This window comes from Hordeum vulgare, chromosome 6H, assembly GCF_904849725.1.
Source record: "Hordeum vulgare subsp. vulgare chromosome 6H, MorexV3_pseudomolecules_assembly, whole genome shotgun sequence".
NCBI lineage: Eukaryota > Viridiplantae > Streptophyta > Magnoliopsida > Poales > Poaceae > Hordeum > Hordeum vulgare.
This window is the reverse complement of record NC_058523.1, coordinates 109,555,864-109,580,455: the sequence shown is the minus strand read 5'-3', so window position 1 is coordinate 109,580,455 and position 24,592 is coordinate 109,555,864.

Below are 24,592 nucleotides of genomic sequence, written 5' to 3'. Positions count from 1 at the left end.
AAACACCAAATAACAATTATTTAGGTTTAACACTAATCTCCATGGTAGAGGGAGCGTGCGATGTTTGATCATATCAACCGTAGAAACACTTCCAACACACATCGTCACCTCGCCTTTCGCTAGTCTCAGTTTAATCTGTGGCTTTCATTTTGAGTTGCTAACACTTAGCAATTGAACCGGTATCTAATACCCTGGTGCTACTAGGAGTACTAGTAAAGTACACACCAATATCATGTATATCCAATATTCTTCTTGTTGATTTTGCCATCCTTCGTATCTACAAAGTGTCTAGGGTAGTTCCTATTCAATGACCGTTCCCCTCATTACAGAAGCACTTAGCCTCGGGTTTCGGTTCAACCTTGCGTCTCTTCACTATAGCAGCAACTGGTTTGCGTTTAATGAAGTATCCCATCATGCCCTTTCCCTTCTTGAAACTAGCGGTTTCACAAACCATCAACAATTGATGCTCCTATTCAATTTCCACTTCTGCGGTGTCAAACATCGCGAATGGCTCAAGGATCATCATATCCATCCTTGATATGCTATAGTTCATCACGAAGCTTTAGTAAATTGGTGTCAGTGACTTTGGAGAACTATCACTGTCTCATCTGGAAGATCAACTCCCACTCGATTCAAACGATTGTAGTACTCAGACAATCTAAGTGCATGCTCAACCATTGAGCTCTTCTCCTTTACTTTGCAGACAAAGAATCTTCTTGGAGGTCTCATACCTCTCAACAAGGGCACGAGCATGAAATCCCAATTTCATCTCTTGGATCATCAGTATGTCACGCAACATTCCAAACGTCTTTAATGCCTTAATTCTAAGTCATTCAAGCAATATGCACTGAACTATCATGTAGTTATCAAAAGGTGTATGTCAGATGTTCGCAACATCCACAGATCACGCTTGGGGTTCAGCACACCGAGCGGTGCATTAAGGACATAAGCCTTCTGTTTAGCAATGAGGACAATCCTCAGTTAACGGACCGAGTCCGCACAATTGCTACTTCTATCTTTCAACCATATTTTCTCTAGGAACGTATCAAATATCGTAGAGCTATAGCAAGTTACAAAATAATTTGCAAAGACCGATTTGACTATGTTCATGATAATTAAGTTCATTTCATGAACTCCCACTTAGATCGACATCCCTCTAGTCATCCAAGTGTTACACGGTCCACGTCGACTAGCCCATGTCCGATCATCACGTGAGACGGACTAGTCATCAATGGTGAGCATCTCCATGCTTATCATATCAACCATACGACTCCTATTCGACCTTTCGGTCTCCTGTATTCGAGGCCATGTCTGTAGATGATAGGCTCGTCGAGTCAACCTTAGTGTTCTGCGTGTGTAAACTGGCTTACACCCGTTGTATGCAAACGTTAGAATCTATCACACCTGATCATCACGTGGTGCTTCGAGACAACGATCCTTCGCAATGGTGCACACTTAGGGGAATACTTTCTCGAAATTTTCATGAGGGATCATATTATATTTGCTACCGTCGTTCTAAGCAATAAGATGTAAAACATGATAAACATCACATGCAATCAAATAGTGACATGATATGGCCATTATCATCTTGCTCCTTTGATCACCATCTTTGGGGCACCATGATCATCATCTTCACCGGCATGACACCATGATCTCCATCATCATGATATCCATCATTGTGTCTCCGTGAAGTCGTCACGCCAATCTATTACTTCTACTACTATAGCTAACGTTTAGCAACAAAGTAAAGTAATCAACATGGCGTTGCATCTCATACAATAAATTAAGACAACTCCTATGGCTCTTGTCGGTTTTCATACTCAACGACATGCAAGTCGTGAATCCTATTACAAGAACATGAGCAATCTCATACATCACATATGCAACATCACATCCTTTTGGCCATATCACATCACATAGCATACCCTGCAAAAACAAGTTAGACGTCCTCTAATTGTTGTTGCAAGTTTTACCTGGCTGATTTGGGTTTCTAGCAAGAACGTTTCTTACCTACATGACAGCCACAACGTTGATATGCCAATGCTATTTACCCTTCATAAGGGCCCTCTTCATCGAATCCTATCTTACTAAAGTGGGAGAGACAGGCACCCGCTAGCCACCTTATGCAACTGGTGCATGTCTGTCGGTGGAACCATTCTCATGTAAGAGTACGTGTAAAGTCAGTCCGCGCCGCTTCATCCCACGATGCCGCCGAATCAAGATAATACTAGTAAAGGCAAGCAATTGAAAAAAATCAGCGCCCACAACTTCTGTGTTATACTCGTGCATAGAATCTACGCATAGAACCTTGGCTCGGATGCCACTGTTGGGTAACGTAGTAAATTCAAAATTTTCCTATGCCATACAAGGACCTATCTATGGAGATACCAGCACCGAGAGAGGTTGTAGAGCATATTCATACCTTTGAATATCGCTAAGCACAAGCGTTATTATGAACACGGTCGATGGAGTCATACTCGCAGCGATTCAGATCGCGGTCGGTCCGATCTATGTGCCGAATCACGGCACCTCCACGTTCAACACACGTACAGCCCAGGTGACGTCTCCAACACCTTGAACCAGCAAGGAGGGAGTAGAGGTTGAGGGAGAGCTCCGGCAGCACGACGGCGTGGTGGCGGTGGAGCTACGTGGAACTCCGGCACGGCTTCGCCAAGCACCGCGGAGGACGAGGAAGGAGAGAGGTAGGGTTGCGCCGAAAGAGAGAGATTCGTCTGTCTCAAAACAGCCCAAAACCTCAACTATATATAGGGGAAGAGGGAGGGGCGCAACCCTTAGGGTTCCCACCCCCAAGGGGTGTGGCAGCCCCCATCTGTGCCAGGAGGTGGCGTCCAGGAGGGGAGGAGGGGTGTGGCGCACCCCTGGTGGGCCTTAGGCCCACCTGGCTTAGGGTTTGCCCCCCTTCCCTCTCCCATGTGCCTTGGGCCCCTAGTGGGAGGCGCACCAGCCCACTCTGGGTTGGTTTCCTTCCACCTTTTGGCCCATGTCACCTTTTGGGGCTTGTGGCCCCTCCCGGTGGCCCTCCGGAATCCTTTCTGATGGTCCCGGTGGTCCTGGTACGCTACCGGTGAAACCCGAAACATTTTTTATGTCCAAAACCTTTCATCCTATATCTAGATCTTTACCTCTGGACCATTCTAGAACTCCTCTTGACGTCCAGCATCTCATCCGGGGCTTCGAACAACCTTCGGTAACCACGTACACTATTTCCCTATAACCCTAGCGTCATCAAACCTTAAGTGTGTAGACCCTACGGGTTCGAGAGGCATGCAGACATGAACGAGACACCTCTCCAGCCAATAACCATCAGCGGGTTCTGGATACCCATGGTGGCTCCCGCATGTTCCACTATGATCTCGTTGGATGAACCACGATGTCAAGGATTCAATCAATCCCGTATACAATTCCCTTTGTCTACCGGTATAGAACTTGCCAGAGATTCGATCGTCGGTATCCACATACCTTATTCAATCTCGTTGCCGGCAAGTCTCTTTACTAGTTCCGTAGCACATCATCCCATGACTAACTCCTTAGTCACATTGAGCTCATTATGATGATGTTCTACTGAGTGGGCCCAGAGATACCTCTCCGTCACACGAAGTGACAAATCCCGATCTCGATTCGTACCAACCCAACAGATATTTTCGAAGATACCCGTAGTGCACCTTTATAGTCACCCAGTTATGTTGTGACGTTTGATACACCCAAAACACTCCTACGGTATCTGGGAGTTGCACAATCTCACGGTCGAAGGAAAAGATACTTGACATTAGAAAAGCTTTAGCATACGAACAACACGATCTAGTGCTATGCTTAGGATTGGGTCTTGTCCATCACATCATTCTCCTAATGATGTGATCCCGTTATCAATGACATCCAATGTCCATGATCAGGAAACCATGATCATCTATTGATCAACGAGCTAGCCAACTAGAGGCTTGCTAGGGACACATTGTGATCTATTTATCCACACATGTATTATTGTTTCCTGTTAATACAATTATAGCATGAACAATAGACGATTATCATGAACAAGGAAATATGATAATAACCATTTTATTATTGCCATAGGGCATATTTCCAACATTATGTTCATCGAAAAATGGAGTAATGCAATAAGAACGATGACATGATGTAGACAAGATATATTCATGTAGTAATAGACCCCATATTTTTATCCTGAATAGCAACGATACATGTGTGCCTTGTTGTCCCTTCTGTCACTCGGAAAGGACATCGCAAGATAAAACCCATCACAAAGCACCTCTTCCCATTGCAAGATAAATAGATCAAGTTGGCCAAACAAAACCCAAATATCGGAGAACAAATATGAGGTTATAATAATCAAGAATGGATATTAAATCAAGGAAAATCTGAAAATAAAAGTTGCAAATAAAGGAAAAAAAAAGCAAGTAGCAATATAGATGTTAAAGTATATGATGGGAAAATAGACCTTCAGGCCTAGATTTCACTAGTGGCTTCTCTCGAGAAATAGAAAACGGTGGGTAAACAAATTACTGTTGGGAAATTGATAGAAAAGTGAATAATAATGACAATATCCAAGACAATGATCATGTATATAGGCATCACGTCGAATATTAGTAGACCAACTAATGTCTACAACTACTACTATTACTCCACACATCAACCGCTATCCAGCATGCATCTAGTGTATTAAGTTCATCGAAAAACATAATAATGCAATAATAACGATGACATGATGTAGACAAGATCTATTCATGTAGGAATAGACCTTTTTATCCTTAATAGCAATGATACATGTGTGCCTTGATTCCCCTTCTGTCACTCGGAAAGGACACCGCAAGATCAAACCCATCACAAAGCACCTCTTCCCATTGCAAGATAAATAGATCAAGTTGGCCAAACAAAACCCAAATATCGGAGAAGAAATACGAGGCTATAATAATCAAGAATGGATATTAAATGAGGCAAATCTGATCATAAACTTGTAGTTCATCGGATCCCAACAAACACACCGCACAAATTCATTACATCAAATAGATCTCCAAGAGACCATTGTATTGAGAAACAAAGAGAGAAGAAGCCATCTAGCTACTTCCTACGGACCCGTACGTCTGAAGTGAACTACTCATGCGTCATCGAGAGGCACCAATGAGGATGATGAACCCCTCCGTGATCGTATTCCCCTTCGGTGGAGTGCTGAAAAGGGCTCTAGATTGGATCTCGTGGTTCTGGAACTGGCGACAGATAGAACAATTTTTCGTCGACTCTCCTAGGGTTTCTGGATTATCTTGGTATTTATAGAGCGAACAGGCGGTGCGGGAGGCCACCGAGGTGGGCACAACCCACTAGGGTAAGCCTGGGCTCATGGGCGCGCCTTGGTGGGTTGTTCTCCCCTCACAGCACCCCCAGGTAATTATTTGCCCATCTATGTCTTCTTTCCCAGAAAAAATCTCCAAAAAGTATTGCTACATTTGGACTTCGTTTGGTATTGATTTTTCGCAAAGTAAAAAACAAGCAAAAAGAGCAACTGGCACTGGGCACTATGTCAATAGGTTAGTCCCAAAAATGATATAAAGCTGCTATAAAATGATTATAAAACTTCCAAGAATGATAATATAACAACATGGAACAATCAAAAATTATAGATACGTTGGAGACGTATCAGTGAACTTGTCATGGATGCTCAAAGTTGATGATGATCATCTTGAGTTGGGAGCTATCCTTCTCGTTTTGGTTCACTTTTCACCTACATTGGTTATTCATGCAAGGAGGAACATAGTATATATCCAATTGACATGAGTGACTTTATTCATCAACTAGTGGTCAAGGATATGATTTTGTTGTCTTCTTCCTTCATCCCCGAAGAAGAGATTGTTGATACTTGGCTTTTGATGTGAGTTGATGGCAATCTTGGGGAGTGTGGTCCTTCCAAGTACCTACAAAAGGTTATATGCAATACAAGGGAGCACAGGTTTTCCAAGATATAAGATAGTGTCATATCAATAGCATCATGGAATAATCAAGTAAGCTCATGCCCTTGCATGCATGCGAATGAGTCTAGCTCAAGTTTGAGCATCAGTGATGTTCAAATCATTCCTCAAATGACAAAATACTTTCTCATCAAGTGATTTGGTAATTATATCAGCTAATTGTTTGTCGGTACAAACATGCTTGAGATCTATATCTCCTTTACCAACATGATCATGAATGAAATGATGTCGCTCTTGTATATGTTTATTTCGAGAATGTTGCACATGATTATAGGCAATTTTAATAACACTTTCATTGTCACACAATAATGGAACATGTCTCACAAGAATGCCATAATCCTTAAGAGTTTGAGTCATCCATAGTAATTGTGCCCAGCATGATCAGGCGGCAATGTATTCCGCTTCGGTAGTAGATGAAGATACAGAGTGTTGTTTCTTGGATGACCAAGACACAAGAGATCTCCCAAGAAATTCACATGTACCCGAGGTGGATTTTCTATCAACCTTGTCTCCGACATAGTCCGAGTTGGAATAGCTAACAAGATTAAAAGAATATTCCTTGGGATACCATATGCCAAAGTTTGGCGTATGTATCAAGTATCTCACGATTCTCTTCGTCACTACATGAATTAGCTTCTTTGTCGTCTGCCATCACAAACGGCAAAGAGTAAACCACCGACGGCAAAGAGTAATAGACAAACGGCAAAGAATCCCACTGTCGGCAAAATATCTGCGTCAGCCTATGATGGCATTGTAGCTTCTTTGTCGTCTGCCTCACCGAAGCGGACGGCAAAGAGCTTTGCCGTCAGCTTTTCATAAGAGCAGTCAGCAAATATGTCGAGACGGCAGCCGGCAGGCGTTGCCTCCGTTAGGGGCTAACGGAGGCTTTGCCGTCTGCCTCCCCCTCTTCTTTGTCGTCTGCCTCCACCGCCTCCCCCCCACCCGCTCTTTGCCGTCTGCCTCCCCCCTCTTCTTTGTCGTCTGCCTCCACCTCCTCCCCCCCTCCACTCTTTGTCGTCTGCCTACCCCTCCTCCCCCCTCCTCTATGCCCTCTTCTTTGCGGTCTACCCCCTGGAAGCAGACGGCAAAGATACTATATGGCCAGCTGTTGCTGCCCAGGTTACACAGCTGGGCGCAACGTGGCACCTTTGCCGTCGGTCAGATGATGGCAAAGGCCTTTTCCATCTGCTGGCAGACGGCAAAGAGCCCATATTGTCACAGTTTTGTTTTTTTTGTTTATTTCACAGCACATATACATATACATAGCACATATATAGGTCACAACACATATACATATACATAGCACATATAATTCATAGCACATATATAGGTCACAACACATATTCATAGCACAAATTTTTATCCATATTCATAGCACATATATAGGTCACAACACATATACATATAGTTCCACATATACTGTTCATCCATATATACATATACATATAATTCCACATTGTCCATCAACTCAAATGAAAACTAGAACTAAAGCACTCCATGAATGCCATCTTCCATGCATGTAGTACATCCAATCTACAAAATGGGAATAAGAAAGTCAGAAAAATAACAACAGCAACATATATATGACAAATAAGCTAAATTGAAGAAGAAAGAGAAGAAGCAAGAAGAGAACAAGGAGAATAAAAACAAGAAGGAGGAGGAGGAGGGGAAGGAGAAGGAGAAGGAGGAGGAGAAGAAGAAAAAATAAGAAGAGAAGAAGAAGGAGAAGAAGGAGGAGAGAAGAAGAAGGAGAAGAAAGGGGGCTCCTTCTCCTTCTTCTTCTCTTCTTCTCCTCCTCCTTCTTCTTCTTCTCCTTCTCCTTCTCCTTCTCTTATTCTTCTCTTCTTCTTCTTCTTCTTCTTCCTTCTTTTCATTTCTCCTCTTCTCCTCTTCTTGGAGCTAAATTAGCTAACTATGTCTTTTTGCAGCTAAATGGGCTAATTATGTCATTCTAGAGGAAAACAAGGTAAGTATATAATATTAATGAGCTAACCAAGATTCTTATGCCATTTTGAGCTTATTATGTCTTTTAGGATCTTAATTAGTCATTTTATTGAGCTAACCAAGGTTCTTATGATGTTTTTACCTATCTAAGCTAATTATGTCATTTTAGATGATAATTGGCTAAGTATGTCTTTGTTGGGGAAAATAAGCTAAATTGAAGAAGAAGAGGAGAAGAAGGAGGGAAGAAGAAGAAGAATAAGGAGGTCTCCTTCTCCTCCTTCTCCTTCTTCTCTTCTTCTTCTCCTCCTCCTTCTTATCCTTCTCCTTCTCTTCTCTTTCTCTTCTTATTTTTGTTCTTCCTTTTCATTTCTCCTCTTCTCCTCTTCTTGGAGCTAAATTAGCTAACTATTCCTTTTTGGAGCTAAATGGGCTAATTATGTCATTATAGAGGAAAACAAGCTAATTATATAATATTAATGAGCTAACAAAGGTTCTTATGCCATTTTGAGCTTATAATGTCTTTTTGGAGCTAAATGAGCTAATTATGTCATTGTTGGGGAAATTAAGGCAAGGAGAATATGAAAGAGGAGAAGAAATAGGAGGAGGAGAAGAAGAATAAGAAATCAAGAAGGAGGAGAAGGGGCAAGAGGAGGAGAAGGACTAGAAGGTCCTTGGCCTTCTCCTCCTTCTCCTCCTCCTCCTCCTTCTCCTTCTCCTTCTTCTCTTCTTCTTCTTGTTCTTTCTTTTCATTTTTCCTATTTCTTCTCCTCTTCTTGGAGATAAATTAGCTAACTATATCTTTTTGGAGATAAATGGGCTAATTATCCCATTTTAGAGGAAAACAAGGTAAGTATATAATATTAATGAGCTAACCAAGGTTCTTATGCCATTTAGAGGTTATTATGGCATTTTGGAGCTAAATGGGCTAATTATGTCATTGTTGGGGAAATTAAGGAAAGGAGAATATGAAAGAGGAGAAGAAATAGGAGGTGGAGGAGAAGAATAAGAAATAAAGAAGGAGGAGAAGGACTAGAAGGTCCTTGGCCTTCTCCTCCTTCTCCTCCTCCTCCTCCTTCTCCTTCTTCTCTTCTTCTTCTCCTCCTCCTTCTTCTCCTTCTCCTTCTCTTCTCTTTCTCTTCTTATTGTTGTTCTTCCTTTTCATTTCTCCTCTTCTCCTCTTCTTGGAGCTAAATTAGCTAACTATGTCTCTTTGGAGCTAAATGGGCTAATTATCCCATTTTAGAGGAAAACAAGCTAAGTATATAATATTAATGAGCTAACCAAGGTTCTTATGCCATTTTGAGGTTATTATGGCATTTTGGAGCTAAATGGGCTAATTATGTCATTGTTGGGGAAATTAAGGCAAGGAGAATATGAAAGAGGAGAAGAAATAGGAGGAGGAGGAAAATAAGAAGAAATAAAGAAGGAGGAGAAGGAGGAGGAGGAGGAGAAGGACTAGAAGGTCCTTGTCCTTCTCCTCCTGCTCCTCCTCCTCCTTCTCCTTCTTCCCTTCTTCTTCTCCTCCTCCTTCTTCTCCTTCTCCTTCTCTTCTCCTTCTCTTCTTCTTTTTGTTCTTCCTTTTCATTTCTCCTCTTCTCCTCTTCTTGGAGCTAAATTAGCTAACTATGTCTTTTTGGAGCTAAATGGGCTAATTATCCCATTTTAGAGGAAAACAAGCTAAGTATATATATTAATGAGCTAACCAAGGTTCTTATGCCATTTTGAGCTTATAATGTCTTTTTGGAGCTAAATGGGCAAATTAGGTCATTGTTGGGGAAATTAAGGCAAGGAGAATATGAAAGAGGAGAAGAAAGAGGAGGGGGAAGAGAAGAAGAAGAAATCAAGAAGAAGGAGGACAAGGAGGAGGAGGAGGACAAGGAGGAGAAGGCCAAGGGCCTTCTCCTCCTTCTCCTCCTCCTCCTCCTTCTCCTTCTTTTCTTCTTCTTCTCCCTCTGCTTTCTTTTCATTTTTCCTATTTCTTCTCCTCTTCTCCTCTTCTTGGAGCTCAATTAGCTAACTATGTCTTTTTGGAGCTAAATGGGCTAATTATCCCATTTTAGAGGAAAACAAGCTAAGTATATAATATTAATGAGCTAACCAAGGTTCTTATGCCATTTTGAGGTTATTATGGCATTTTGGAGCTAAATGAGCTAAATGGGCTAATTATGTCATTGTTGGGGAAATATGAAAAGGAGAAGAGAAACTTACCGTAGTGGTCATCAAGGAGGAGAAACACCTGGAGAAGGGTCATGCGATGCCGCTCGGGAGTTATTCTGCAGAATATATATTTTGCAATGTCTCAGTTAGCATGATGACACTCAATTATTAATACTAGTTTATAATGAAACTCACCGTGTCAATCGAAGAGAAGACGGGCATCGGCGGAGGGACTTGACCGCGCTTCTCGCACAGACCCTGGAGAGTGGGTCGTATTAGTTAGTAATGAAACAGACATTACACACATGATTTGGCTAATGTGAAAAAAAACTTACCACAAAAAGCTCGTACAGAGCCCGTTGACTCGCCTCATTCCGGGCCCTCTCCTCCTCAATCAATCATGTCGTGTTCTGGTCCCTCTCATCAAGAGCAGCCTGGCTTGCCAATCTCTCTTTCTCAAGAGCAGCCTGAAGAGCAGCTTGGCTTGCCAATCCCTCTTTCTCAAGAGCAGCCTGGTTTGCCGCTCTCTCTTTCTGAAGAGCAGCCTGAAACACCATTCCTCGTTACCGCAGTAATGATCTATGGTGACACACATAATGAAATGGATGAAAGTTTTCTTAGTCCGTACAACTAATCTCGATGGCAACATCGACTGGCCGTGGATGACGCGTTATCTCAGGACAGCTGCTCGACTGGCGCGCCTTGATCTCCGGGAGAGTGAGTGGACAAAGTATTATCCCATCTCCAATGGCTATCGAGCCATGGGGCCTCCCGCCACCAGATATCATCACCAGCTCTGGATCCAAAGGTTCCTGGCTAGGGTTAACTCATCCCCTTTCGTAGCCTTCCCCGTGTCCCTATATGTCACGAGCTTGTGGTGGGATGATATGTTGGTGAAGTTATTTGGATCATCCAGGTCAGACTCAAAGAATGTCTTCGCCTTCTTGTACGAGGCAATATGGGCCATGCCATAAAGGTCATACAAGTGTGGCATCTCCGTCTTATTGTGATGCGCCTAAAAGAGAGGAACAAAATATTAGCATGAAGAATGAATTGCATGAATCATGAAGCAAATCACATACCCAGTTTCGTCTGAACTGAAGTAAGTTGGCTCTGCCTTGATGGTGTGGCACACCAACCATTTGGCTACGCCGATCCTTCGCATTCTTGTGGACGGCTCGCCAGCTGCCTGTGCACCACTCATCAACCAACGGCTCCCAACAATCCATCTTATCCGCACACCATCTCGGGGGCACCTGTAAGTTATTAGAAAGAATTTTGAGCACTACGCCTATGAATGAAATCAAGAAAACTACGTAGAAGGACTTAAGAATAGGTAATTACCTTCATGTATTGCTCCTTCTTCAGAAACTTTCCGCGGCAATCCTTCTTCTGCTTCTTAATACCACGCGTGGCGTAGTAGTCTCGAATAGCCTCCGGCCGAGCCTCGTGGCATAAGTTCTGTAATAACCGCCTACACTCGGCTTCGAGAACCTTGGCCGCCTCCTCCTCATATCCATCCTCACACCTATAGAAGGTCTACAATCAAACGTGAAAACACCGATTAGTACAGTAATTAGATATATTGTTAATTTTAGATTGTATAAAAGGATAATTTACCCAAAAGCTCTTGATCACCATCTCGGCCCTCGTGTGGCACAAGACACCATCTATAATCTCCTCCGGCGGGGCCTGCGCAGCCTGGTAGAGCTCCCAGGGAAATCCTAGCGTAGGAACCTGACCCTCACCAGGCAACGTGACAAACCCCGGGAAATTTGTCCGGCAAAGCACACCAAGGACGGAGTTTGACTTGCGGACTCCACGAGGGTGTGCCCATCCCCTCTAGTATGATAAGGTCAACGCATTAGATATTTGAACAAACTTGAAGGCAAAAGCTAAAAAAAGAGTAAATGTACTTACCTATCTCCTTCAGGTTTAATCACCGGCCTCTGCTCGCGGGTAGCCGGCACGACCGGGAGACGTGTACTACCACGCTTGTACACGGTGGCCCCGTACACCTGCACATCGCCCTCACTATCCGTAAAATCATCCCCTCCATCCCCGCCCCTTGAGCCACCCGGACCCTCGGTCCAATCCGGCAACTCGGTCCGATCCGGTCAGGCATCCCATCCGGGCCTCTCCACGTCGGGTGAAGCCTCCGGAACCGTAGTCTCATGGGTCGAATGCACCTCAAACCGAGGCTGATCCTGGACCGTAGTCTCATGGGACGAATGCCCGTCAGCACCAGGCTCCTGGACCGGAGTCCCCGTAGCCTCCTTCGCAAACGGGTCGACCATAGTAGTCCTATGCTCGGGTGAATGAGCTGGTGGTGGTGGCGAGAACGGCTCAACAGTCCTCCTGGATCTTCCGCGGCCACCACCTCTCCCTGTACCCTTCCCCTTCTTCCCTACCTTACCAGCACCTCTCCCAGTGGGCAATGCCGCCGACGAAGAAGAACCCATGGGTGGTGTCGACAGACTGTCTGCCAAGGCTCTACGGAGAGATAGGGGTGGAAGGGAAGTACCACCCCTCGTGCGGGGCGGCTGGGAAGAACCCGTCGAGCGCTCTGGACCAGCGCCCACCATCTTTCAACACCTGGTGACCTGCCATGATAAAGATTAAAATAAATCAGTACAACATAAAAAATTGAATAACTCACATGAATAATAATATGTACATGAATAATAAAGATTAAAATATATATAATTTAAGTTGTGAATCTTACAAACTAATAATCATCATCAATAAATGCATCATCATCATCACTATCACGCATGTCTTCATGAATGACGTGCTCGTCGGGTTCAACGGCGTGTAGTTGTGAAAGGCCTTTCCGTAATCATTGAAGCATTGACAGGTCATCCGCATCAGTAACCTCTATGATTTCTAGGTCTTCTGGTTCCGGCTCAGGGGTGGAGTCGGATTCATTGTCGCTGTCTACTTCCATGTTCTTGGGTGAAGCACGGCGGTTCTTGAAACATTTCTTAGAAAGACGTGTTTCTTGGAAGAATTCTCCATCACATGTGTCTGGGTTAATGTGAGGTTCATAATCCTGTTCATTTGGGAGAGGTGGTCTGACATGTGGCGGAACTTCATAAACAACATACCAACCTTCTAGATTCTTATCCGTTTGGCATGCCCACGGTAGATAGAAAACTTGGGTCGCCTGTTGAGCCGTAATATAGACATCGGGAACATCTAAATGGGTGTTTGGATTGATTTCGACTAGTCCTATATGTTCATGAGTCCTTCTAGTCTCCTTCGGCTGGAACCAATAACATTTGAAGACTACGACGTTCGGTGGGTTTTCACCATAGAATTGAAGTTCATAAATTGCTTCAACTCTTCCATAATACTCGATAACACCTTTGCCGATAGCAGAGACACCACAATTTGTAGATTTTCGGTCGGGCATAGATAGCTCTTTGCCAAAGGTACGAAAGAGATACCCGTTCATGTTGTATTTCTCAAATGAACGGACCTTATAGTCAAAACCATTAGCGACTTGTCTCAATTCGGCGTCCATAGACTCTGAATTAGCCTACAAGTTTAATACGAAACGATTGTTGCATTACCCGCAAGTTAAACCAAGAAATGAAATGGTCCATTATTGATAATTACCGTTTGTTTGAACCAAGAGATGAAACCGGGATAGCCGCCTCCTGTCTTTGACAGAAGCTCATACTCTTCGACGGAATCATTTTCGATCACCGCTCCATCCGAGAATTTGGCGACATAACGGCTGTTTGAAATATCCGGGAATAAGAGCAATTCAAAGGAATTAGAAGTTACAGGAAAATGTGTCGAGAACTCACTCGACGTACGGCCGCACTTCTGTTAGGTTGTTGAAGATATACAACGAAATGTTTCGCCATTCTTCAACATCCAATGTTATTGGTTTCGAAGCACCGGCTGGTGCGAGCTTCCCTTTGAATAGGCTGAGGTTGGACCCACCTTTTTTAGGGTCTGCATCATTGTGTCGAGGCTTTGGATTATGCAAATGATGATTTTTGGCTTCCTAGTGTGCTGTCACAAAGTTTGCCACCTCCTCAGTAATGAATGCCTCAGCCATCGATGCTTCAATTCTACGCTTATTTTTACATTTAGCTTGAAGGGTCTTCTGCATCCTCTCATTTGCATAGCACCAACGATCTTGCACGGGCCCACCCAATCTTGCCTCGGTCGGTAGATGTAAAATCAAATGCTGCATTGGATTAAAGAAGCCCGGTGGAAAGATCTTCTCTAACTTGCACAACAACTCCGGTGCAAACTCCTCCATGTCTTCTACCACGCGAGGTGACAATTCTTTCGCACAAAGAACACGGAAGAAATAGCTCAGCTCCGCCAGTACTAGCCATTCATCCTCACGAATAAAGCCACGTAACATCACCGGCATTACCCGCTCTAGCCATATGTGCCAATCATGACTCTTGAGACCAAAGATTTTTAATTTTTCAAGACTCGCTCCCCTCTTTAGATTCGCTGCATACCCATCGGGGAACATCAAGTGCATTTTGACCCACAAGATAATTTCCCTCATAGCTGGCCTTCCAAGATTGAACCAGGCCTTTGGCTTCGACCACTTCTGCTTTCCTTTTCCTTCTCGCATGTTTTGTAATGGTCTATGACATAGTGTCTCTTGATCGACTCTAGCCTTAGTATTATCCTTTGTCTTCCCATCTATGTCGAACAATGTACCAAAAATAGCCTCTCCGATATTATTTTCAGTGTGCATCATGTTGATATTGTGTGGAAGAAGGAGGTCTTTGAAGTAAGGCAGATCCCCGAAGCATGGCTTGTGAGTCCAGGCGTGTTTTGAATTATACCCCTTGAAATACCCTGGACGCTCTGGATCAGGCTCGAGGGCGTTTAACAGATCCAGGATCTGTTGGCCTGTCAACGCAGGTGGTGCCAAGTTTTTGACAACTTTACCTTTGGTAAAGTTCTTCTTGTCTTTTCTCAACTGATGGTCAGGATCCAGGAACTGTCTTTGAAGAGCTGTCTTGCAACCCTTTGGTAAAGCAAGAATACTTCCGACCCTCCTGCAACCAATGAAACTGAAGAGCTGTCTTGCATTGGGGGCACGGGAACCTTCCATGCACACACCATCCAGAGAATAGTGCATACGCCGACTAGTCATGCATAGAGTACATGTACCACACATGCATTTTGAAGTTTTGTTTTCTAGCGGCATCGTATGTCTTGATCCCATTATCCCAAGCGTCTTCCAATTCATCCTTAAGCGGCTACAGGTACACATTCATATTCTTCCCCGGATAATTGGGCCCTGGAATTATCAACGTCAGAAATATGTTATTTGTTTGCATAATCTGTCCGGGGGGAGATTGAGTGGAATGACAAATACAGGCCAACAACTATATTTGGTTGCCGTCATGCCGAAGGGATTAAAACCATCCGTGGCGATGCAGACTCGAGGATTCCTTGGATCTGCCGCTTTATCCTGATGCAATCCATCGAAATGTTTCCACCCTTCCCCATCCGATGTGTGTACCACCATCTTATTCCCATTCGCATCTAGTTCGGTTCTTTTGCCCAATTTGTGCCATGTCATCTGTCTGGCTGTCTCTTCGACCATGAAAAGATGTTGAAGTATTGGTACGATTGGCATATACCGAAGAACACTAACTGTGATTTTGGTCTACCTCTTCTCACCCATACCGTTGTCTACCACAAGATACCTCCAAGACTCACAATTGGGACAATAGTCCAAGTGTGCATACTCCTTCCTAAATAATACACATCCTTTCTCACATGCATCTATCTTCTCATATGGCATCTTAAGTACACGAAGTATTTTGTCTGACTGGTATAGGTTTGTAGGCATGACATGGCCTTTGGGTAGGAAGCGTCCAAATAGTGTCATCATCGCGTCGTAGCATTCTCTTCCCAAGTTGAACTGAGCCTTCAGAGCCATTACTTGTGCAATTGCATCCAGCTGACAGAGCTCAGTGTGCTCATGGAGAGGACGTTTTGAAGACTCCAACATTTCATAAAAGGCCTTTGCAGATTCCTCCATCTCATCTTCCAAATCCCGAGCATCATCAAAGTCTTGCACCATGTCTTCAATCCCGGTACCATGCTCGTCGGTGCGACGATGGACCACCTCAGCTCTTGTGCGTTGTATAGACTCACCATGAAATGTCCACACCGTATAATTAGGCTTAAAACCCCTCCTCTGCAGGTGTTTAATCATTACAGCCTCTGTCGTCTTTTTATAGTTGTCGCATCCAGGACAGGGGCAATAGTTTCTTTCCTGGCCATTTGCGAATGCGGCTTTCACAAATTCCTTTGTTTTTACAAACCATTCTTTCGTCATCTCTTTCTGACTAGGGTGACCGGTATACATCCACGCACGATCACTCATCTTGCTTAGCTACTAAAGACAGAAGAAATATATTTATATATAATTTAGCATTTATATTCATCTGTTAATCAGGTTCGACATTTTTATTACGTCCAGGCAACCTACACGCTAATAGGTAAAGATAGGTCCTAATCCCACCCGAGTATGTGTAGATTGGGTTCGTTTTCCCATGCTCTGCTCCGGATCCAATGCAAAATTTCAGGAGCACCTCCCCGCTGTTCTCCTGATACACGTCTCCGCAATAAACAGAGAGGATGTGTATCCGGAGAACAACAGGGAGGCACTGACGAAATTCCGCATCGGATCCAGAGCACAGCATAGTGGAAAACGAACCCAATCTACACATACTCGGGCTCTCCATGGATAATGTTGGACAATTCAAAAGGATGGCGGTTATAAATATGCAAAGACATGCATATTTATAGATGTCGCCCTTTCGAACGGGAGACGCATACTAGTCACGCATACTGATAAATTAATTTAATTACCTAAATCTAGAAAGTTTCATCCGGAAACCGAGCCACAGTAAATGAAGGGGCGAGGAGGATATGAAATTTGTACTGGCCCATGAATGCACGGGCAGAGCTCGTACAACGCACGGGGAGGTCTTCGCACAGCAGACCTCAGAGCGACGAGACAACTATCACATGTAAATCCACCCGATCAACACAAATATTCTAATTATGTCTAATTATGTCATTTTTTAGGAAAACAAGCTAAGAATATAATATTCATGAGCTAACAAAGGTTTTTAGCTTATTATGTCATTTTGGAGGATAGTTAGCTAAACAAGCTAAAAAATAAGAAGGAGGAGAGAAGAAGGAGAAGAAGGAGGGCTCCTTCTCCTCCTCCTCCTTCTCCTTCTTCTTCTCTTCTTCTTCTTTTCCTTTTTCCTCTTTCTTCTCCTCTTCTTCTTCTTCTTCTTCTTCTCCTCCTCCTCCTCCTCCTCTTCTCCTCTTCTTCTTCCTCTTCCTCTTATTTCTATTTCTATTTTTCTTTATCCTCTTCTTCTACTTCTTCTTCTTTTTTCTCTTCTTCTCCTTCTTATTTTTTTCTTATTCTCTTCTTCTCTTCTTCTTTACTTCTTCTCCTTCTTATTTTTTTCTCCTCTTCTTCTTCTTCTTCTTCTTCTTCTTCTTCTTCTTCCTTCTTTTCATTTTTCCTCTTTCTTCTCCTCTTCTTCTTCTTCTCGTCCTCCTCCTCTTCCTCTTCTCCTCCTCCACCTAACTAACCAAGCTAACTAACTAACCTAACTAATTTAACAAGCTAACTAACTAGCCTACCTAACCTAATAAACTAAAAAACTAACCTAACTAATTTAACATAAATAAAAATAAGGAAAAACAAAATAAAAATAGGGGGACTCACCGGTGGGGGCGGCTGGGGCGTTGGGGCGGCAGGGAGGACGGGCGCGACGGGGCAGTGGGGCGTCGCCGGAGGCAGTGCGGCGGCGGGGGGCAGTGGTGGCGGCGGTGGGGTGCAGTGCAGCGGCGGGGGGCAGTGGTGGCGGTGGTGGGGGCAGTGGTGGCGGCGGTGAGGGGCAGTGCGGCGCCGGGGGGTAGTAGTGGCGACGGTGGGCGTCGGGGTGAGTGAGTGAGAGAGAGAGAGAGAGAGAGAGGCCAGGGTGGGGGCGGGACGGCTGTTAGTAGACGTTAGGGCTTTGTCGTCTGGTGGCGGACGGCAAAGAGTCTAGACTCTTTGCCGTCTGCCTCTGGCCTCTTTGTCGTCCGCTAGCAGACGGCAAAGAAGGGACTCCAGTTTGACCTAACGTTCCCGCGGTCAGGTGGGGCCCCCCTACAGCTTTGACGTGTGTTGTGCGGCCCTTTGCCGTCTGTGGCTGACGGCAAAGAAGTGGCTGATGGCACAGACCTTCTATGCCATCAGCCAATTCTTTGCCGTCAGCTTTGTTTCAGCTGATGGCAAAGACACTCTTTGCCATCAGCCAGCGGACGGCAAAGATTTGGCAGACGGCAAAATACTGAATTCCAGTAGTGCATAGCCTTTAGATGGCACTCTTTAGGTGCCGCTTGATATCAGGCACACATGCAAACACTCAACATGATATCGGCATGGGAGGCACATCGATATAGCGATGAACCTAGCATTGATCGATAAACCTTTTGATCAACCGCTTTGTCCTACTTAGTGATGCCAACATGCCTACTAGTAGGCATGGGGGTTCTCATACCTTTGCACTCTTGCATGTTGAACTTCTTGATTAAGTCCTTGGTGTACTTGGTTTGAGAGATAAATGTACCTTCTCTCGATTTTTTGATTTGCAAACCAAGGAAGAATTTCAGCTCACACGTCATAGACAACTCATACTTCTCCCACATCAACGTTCCAAATTTCTCACTAAAATGTGGGTTAGTAGAACCAAAGATAATATCATCCACATATATTTGGCACACAAATAGTTCACCATTAACTCTTTTAGTGAATAAGGTTGCATCAATTTTACCAATCTCAAAACCCTTTTCAATGAGAAACTTCGTTAGGCATTTGTACCAAGCTCTAGGGGCTTGTTTAAGACCATATGAAGCTTTAAAAAGTTTGTAAACATGATTAGGTTTCTTAGGATTCACAAAGTCGGGAGGTTGTTTGGCATAAACCTGTAAGTGCATCTACTGCCCCTTAGTGATTTTGGTGGTTTGAAGACTTAGAGGTTAAGAGACTGATATGTTTGTGAGTGTACACATGCTCTATAATTCCCTGAGGAGTTTGAGTTATTCGATGAAAATTGACCCCTAAAAATATATGTCTTTGGTTGAAGACTTTGGTCATTCCTTGAAGACCTTGATCGCGAAGAAATTGCGAAGAAATTGATATTCCTCATGAGGATATTGAAGATGAGGAATTCGGTGTGTCCTGAAGAACACACTGTGAAGTATTTGAAGCTTGAAGATTTACTCTTTCTGCTTTATTTTCTTTACACTTGAGTCATAGGAACACCGACTGTTAAAGGGGGTCGAGGTAAAACTATGGAACATATTTCCTCATGATGCTCAACACGAGCCTACATCTACCAAAGCCTCAAACTAAGGAATATGAGAGACATGAGGACTTTCACAGTTGAAAGTTCCGACCGTTGCCGCGCCACGCGCCACCTGTCATACATATTATCCACCCAACGGTCGTACTATTAAAGGGCATTTATGTCAAATCATGTCGGTATGCTCCCAGGCTATAAATAGCCACCCCCCCCCACAACCACTAGCTGGTTGGCTGCTTCAAGAGAAACTGACACTAGTCATTTCGAGCAACCCAAATTCCTTAGAGTCTTCAAGCGAAAATCATCAAGTGAGGAAATACCCCAAACACCCGAACACAAACCAAAACCCAAGTGATTGAGCATCACTGAAGAAGTTATTCCTATGTGGAACCAATGCTTGTTACCCCTGAGGACTGTGCATCCTCCAGACGGTTAGGCGTCATGGTCTAGAGCATCCAGCAGTCAATTGTGGATTGTCGGGTGATGGAGTTTGTGAGGGTTTGGAAGTCTACCCTGAAGACTTACCACGAGTGTTGGGTGAGGACTGTGTGTCCTTAGCTCAAGGAGAATACGGTAGGGACTGTGTGTCCCGGGACTGTGTGTCTTTTGGTTTCAATACCAAGCCGCTCCAAACCAGACATACAATTGTCGCAGCAGTTGGAACTGGGTCTATTTCTTCAACTCACTCATTTACTCAATTGTATGTTCAAGACTTTCATGTGTACTGTTTGAAGAATCTGTCTGAAGACTTTCTCTAAATTTCCTCAACCTCAAATTCGTCACCTCAATTAATCTTCACCTGCTTACCCTGTACTTGTAACATGTGCAAACCGAATCCCTGAAATCACATTGAGTACTTTGCTATAGACGTTTTTGCACATCCGTTCATGACTGAGGACTTTCTCACTAGGAATTTCCTCAGTGATGAAATTGTAAATATCTCCTATTTATCCCCCCCCTCTAGTCGATATAACGCACTTTCAATTGGTATCAGAGCAAGGTACTCCCTTATTCTGTCTGATTTTGGTTTAACCGCCTGGAGTTTTAGTTATGTCGACCGCAGGTATGATCAAGGTTACTGCAGGATGTCCTACCTTCGAAGGAAAGGACTTCCCCCACTTGAAGACCAAGATGCAAATGCATCTTCAAGCAATTGACAACGATCTCTCGTATATTGTGGAAAATGGTATTCCCACCATCACTACTACTATCTCTGCCGCTGATGTGAAGAAGTTCAAGGAACTTGACTCGCAAGCGAAGAATATCATCTGTGGCCACCTGAGCAAAGGTCAGTATGGCAGAGTTAGTGCTTTGGGCATAGCGAAGCTTATCTGGGATAGGTTGTCCAAAGTCAATGAGGTCAACACAGTGTGACTCTCGTGTCGATGTTCTTCACAATCTCTTCAATTGCTTCAAGAGGCTTGACAATGAAAGCTGCCAAGATACCTTTGATCGCCTCACTGACATCTCAAATGAACTGCAAGCACTGGGAGCTAGAGGCATCACTGACCATGAAGTTGTGAAGAAACTGCTACGATCTCTTGATCCATCATTTGACACACTGGTTCTGATGATACAAGAACGAAGAGACTATAAGATGCTTGATCCTGCTGATATACTTGAGAGACTCAATACTCATGAATTCCAACAAGAAGAAAAGAGAGATATGTATGAACCAAGCTACTCAAGACCTCGTGCGATGAAGGCTAAGGCTGTTTCCTCATCTGAAGAAGAAGAATTGGATTGCAGTATTGGTGACCCTGAAGAACTCGAACAGGAACTTGCAATGCTCATGAGGAAATTCCAGAAGTTCACAAAGCATGGTCTGTTCGAAAAATCTTCAAGAAAAGATATGAGGAAATCGGAATCTTCATCTGAGGATGACAAGAAAAGAACCTGCCACAAATGCAAAAAAATTGGTCACTACATTGTTGACTGTCCTTGCTGGGTGAAAGAATCAAGGAAGAAGAACTACAAGGATGAAAGTTCTAATGACTCAAAGAAAAATAAGAAATCTTCAAAATCCTCATCTTCAAAGTCCTCGTCGCACAAGAAGACCAGTTTCAGAAAGGCTCGGGCACTCATTGGCAAGGAAATGGATTCTAAATAAGAATTGGGGGAATGTGATGAAGAGGAAGGTTCTGAAGTGGAGTCAGAGTCTGGTGTGGCAAGTCTTGCACTAGCAACCACATTCGTGAGCAAGTCAATCTTCAACCTTGAATAAAATGCCAATGTCATCTACGCCAACCTATTGCTTCATGGAAAAATGTTCAAAGGTACCAAACCACACTTCCTCCTCTGATTCGAGTGACTGTGAACCTGATGATTATCAAAAACCCAGTTACAATAAACTTGCCAACATTGCCACTAAGCAACAAAGTGCTATTGAAAAGCTTCAGAAACTACTAGACAAAAGCGATGATCTATTGAACGATGAAATGAATCGTACTTAAGTCCTCACTTAAGATGTTAAAAGTCTTCAGTCTAGATTTGATAGTCTTCAAGATCGTTATGGCACACTTTTGGCTAATCATGAGAAACTTTCCTATGAATTTCTTCAAAGGAAACTTGATCTTGATAACTTAAGAATGTCTCATGATGATCTTCGAATGGAAGTGCCATTGAAAAGATTCAGAAACTACTAGACAAAAGCGATGATATGTTGAACGATGAAATGAATTGTACTCAAGTCCTCACTAAAGATGTTAAAAGTCTTCAGTATAGATTTGATAATCTTCAAGATCGTTATGGCACACTCTTAGCTGATCATGAGAAACTTTCCTATGAATTTCTTTAAAGGAAACTTGATCTTGAGAATTTAAGAATGTCTCATGATGATCTTGGAATGGAAAATGACTCATTACTCGCTCAACAGATCAGTACCGCTCAGGTTGAATTCATTCCACCATGTCTGAAATGCATCGAGTGTGAAAGTGCTAATTCTTCACCTGAATCATCAAATGCTTCTATCACTACAAATTCTTCAACTGTTCTTGTGGTATCAAATTCTGCACTTGAAGAAACCACAAATGCTACTGACTAAAATGTAGGATTGAAGGAATTGTATGTGACAGGCATATGCAAAAGTCTCAAAGGGCATCAAACCCTTTGCGATGTGCTCAAAAAGAAGATTCGGAACAGGAACCCGGGGAAAGAGGGCATTGCCTTCGCAAGGAAATAGAATGTTGATGGATCATACTGGAAACCTGAGCAGTACCCCAAAACCTCATGGGTTGCTGCTAAAGGCCCTCCCGTTGATCCATCCACTCTGACAGGCTTTGCACGTGAAATGTCCTATTCCTCTGATGAGTCATTTGACTCCAACTATAAACTATTCAAAAATCAATCTGGTGAAGTATTTGCTCGATATGTTGGAACTAACTGCAGGAATGGACCACCCCTGAGGACAATCTGGGTCCCCAAAAGTTGCTTGGAAAATCTTCAGGTGAATGTCCTCATGATACCACCAGTGAAGAACCAGAACCCCAGATCAAACTCTTTAGGTGGACCAAAATCTTCACGAGGATCAAATTCCTCAAATGGTCAAAATTATGATCGTACTTGCACTAATGTGTTTGATATGCAGGGAAACTACAAGGGAGATGAATATGAGCAATATTCCTCAAATCATTATGTTCATAAGTCCTCAAAGAATTTTTGTGTCTATTCATTTGAGTACACTAACCCCCCTACTGTGAAAATAAATGCATTAGCTTCAATGCCTCCATTCTCATATGGTGCTCGCAGGATGATGAACTCTTTGCCACCCCTTCATATGTGGGTCGCGAAGAAATCAAACTAATCACTTCCGCAGGTCAGGTCTCCAGATGAAAGTCATCATTTGAAGAATTTGCTGGAGACCTGAGGAAATTGCTTGATTGGACACAAGCTAAAACATGATGAAATGAACTAACATTTCACACGTCCGCAAATTTACTGTTTGTGATGAAATTCTTATCTGATGAAATTGATAGCATATTCTTCAAGTCTGAAGCATATGAGATGGTAAGTTGTACTAATTCATCTGCAGGATGACAAACCCAAGAATACAGAGTGGGTTCTTGACAGTGGTTGCACAAATCACATGACTGGTGATAAAAGCTTATTGATGAATATACCACTGACTCCATCACCACTGAAGCAAATCACTTACGCTAATAAAGGTAAAAGCAAGGTATTGGGACTTGGAAAGTGGCTATCTCCTAGGACCGGCACATGGACAGAGTCATGTTTGTCAAATCCCTTGGGTTTAACCTCATGTCAGTCTCAATGCTTTGTGATCTTGATATGATTGTCATCTTTGGAAAATATATATGTGTAGTCATCATCGAATCTAACAAATCCAAAGTCTTCAAAGGCTTTAGGAGACGAGACTTGTATATAGTTGATTTTTCCACAGGTCCTCAACCAGCCAAATGTTTACTAGCAAAGACCTCAGAAGGCTGGCTATGACATCGACGACTTGGTCATGCAAGCCTGAGGAATTTACCCATACTGGCAAAGAAGAAGCATGTCATTGGCATCGAATCTGTCAAATTCCTCAAGGACCATCTCTAGGGTGCTTGTGAGTCCGGAAAAATAACCACATCCAAACACCCCTTGAAGACTATCATGACAACTACTCATCCGTTTGAATTACTTCACATGGATCTGTTTGGACCTACTCATTATGCTACTCTAACCAATGCAACATCGTTATATGGCTTTGTCATCGTTGATGACTATTCTCGTTATACCTGGGTACACATCATTTTGTATAAAACTGAAGTGCAGGAAGTCTTCAAAGGATTTTCCTCAAGGGCCTCGACAAACTTTGGCGTCAGGACCAAACACATCAGGAGTGATAATGGGGCAGAATTAAAAAATATTGGTCTTGATGATTATCTTGATGAACTTGGTATTACTCACGAATTGTCTGCTCCTTATACTCCTCAACAGAATTGCGTCGTTGAATGCAAGAACAGGACTCTGGTTGAAATGGCAAAGACTATGCTTGAAGAATATCAGACTCCTCGACGTTTTTGGCCTGAAGCAATCAACACTGCTTGCCACATCATCAACAGGGTATATCTTCACAAATTCCTCAAGAAAACCTCATAAGAACTCCTCACTGGCAAGAAA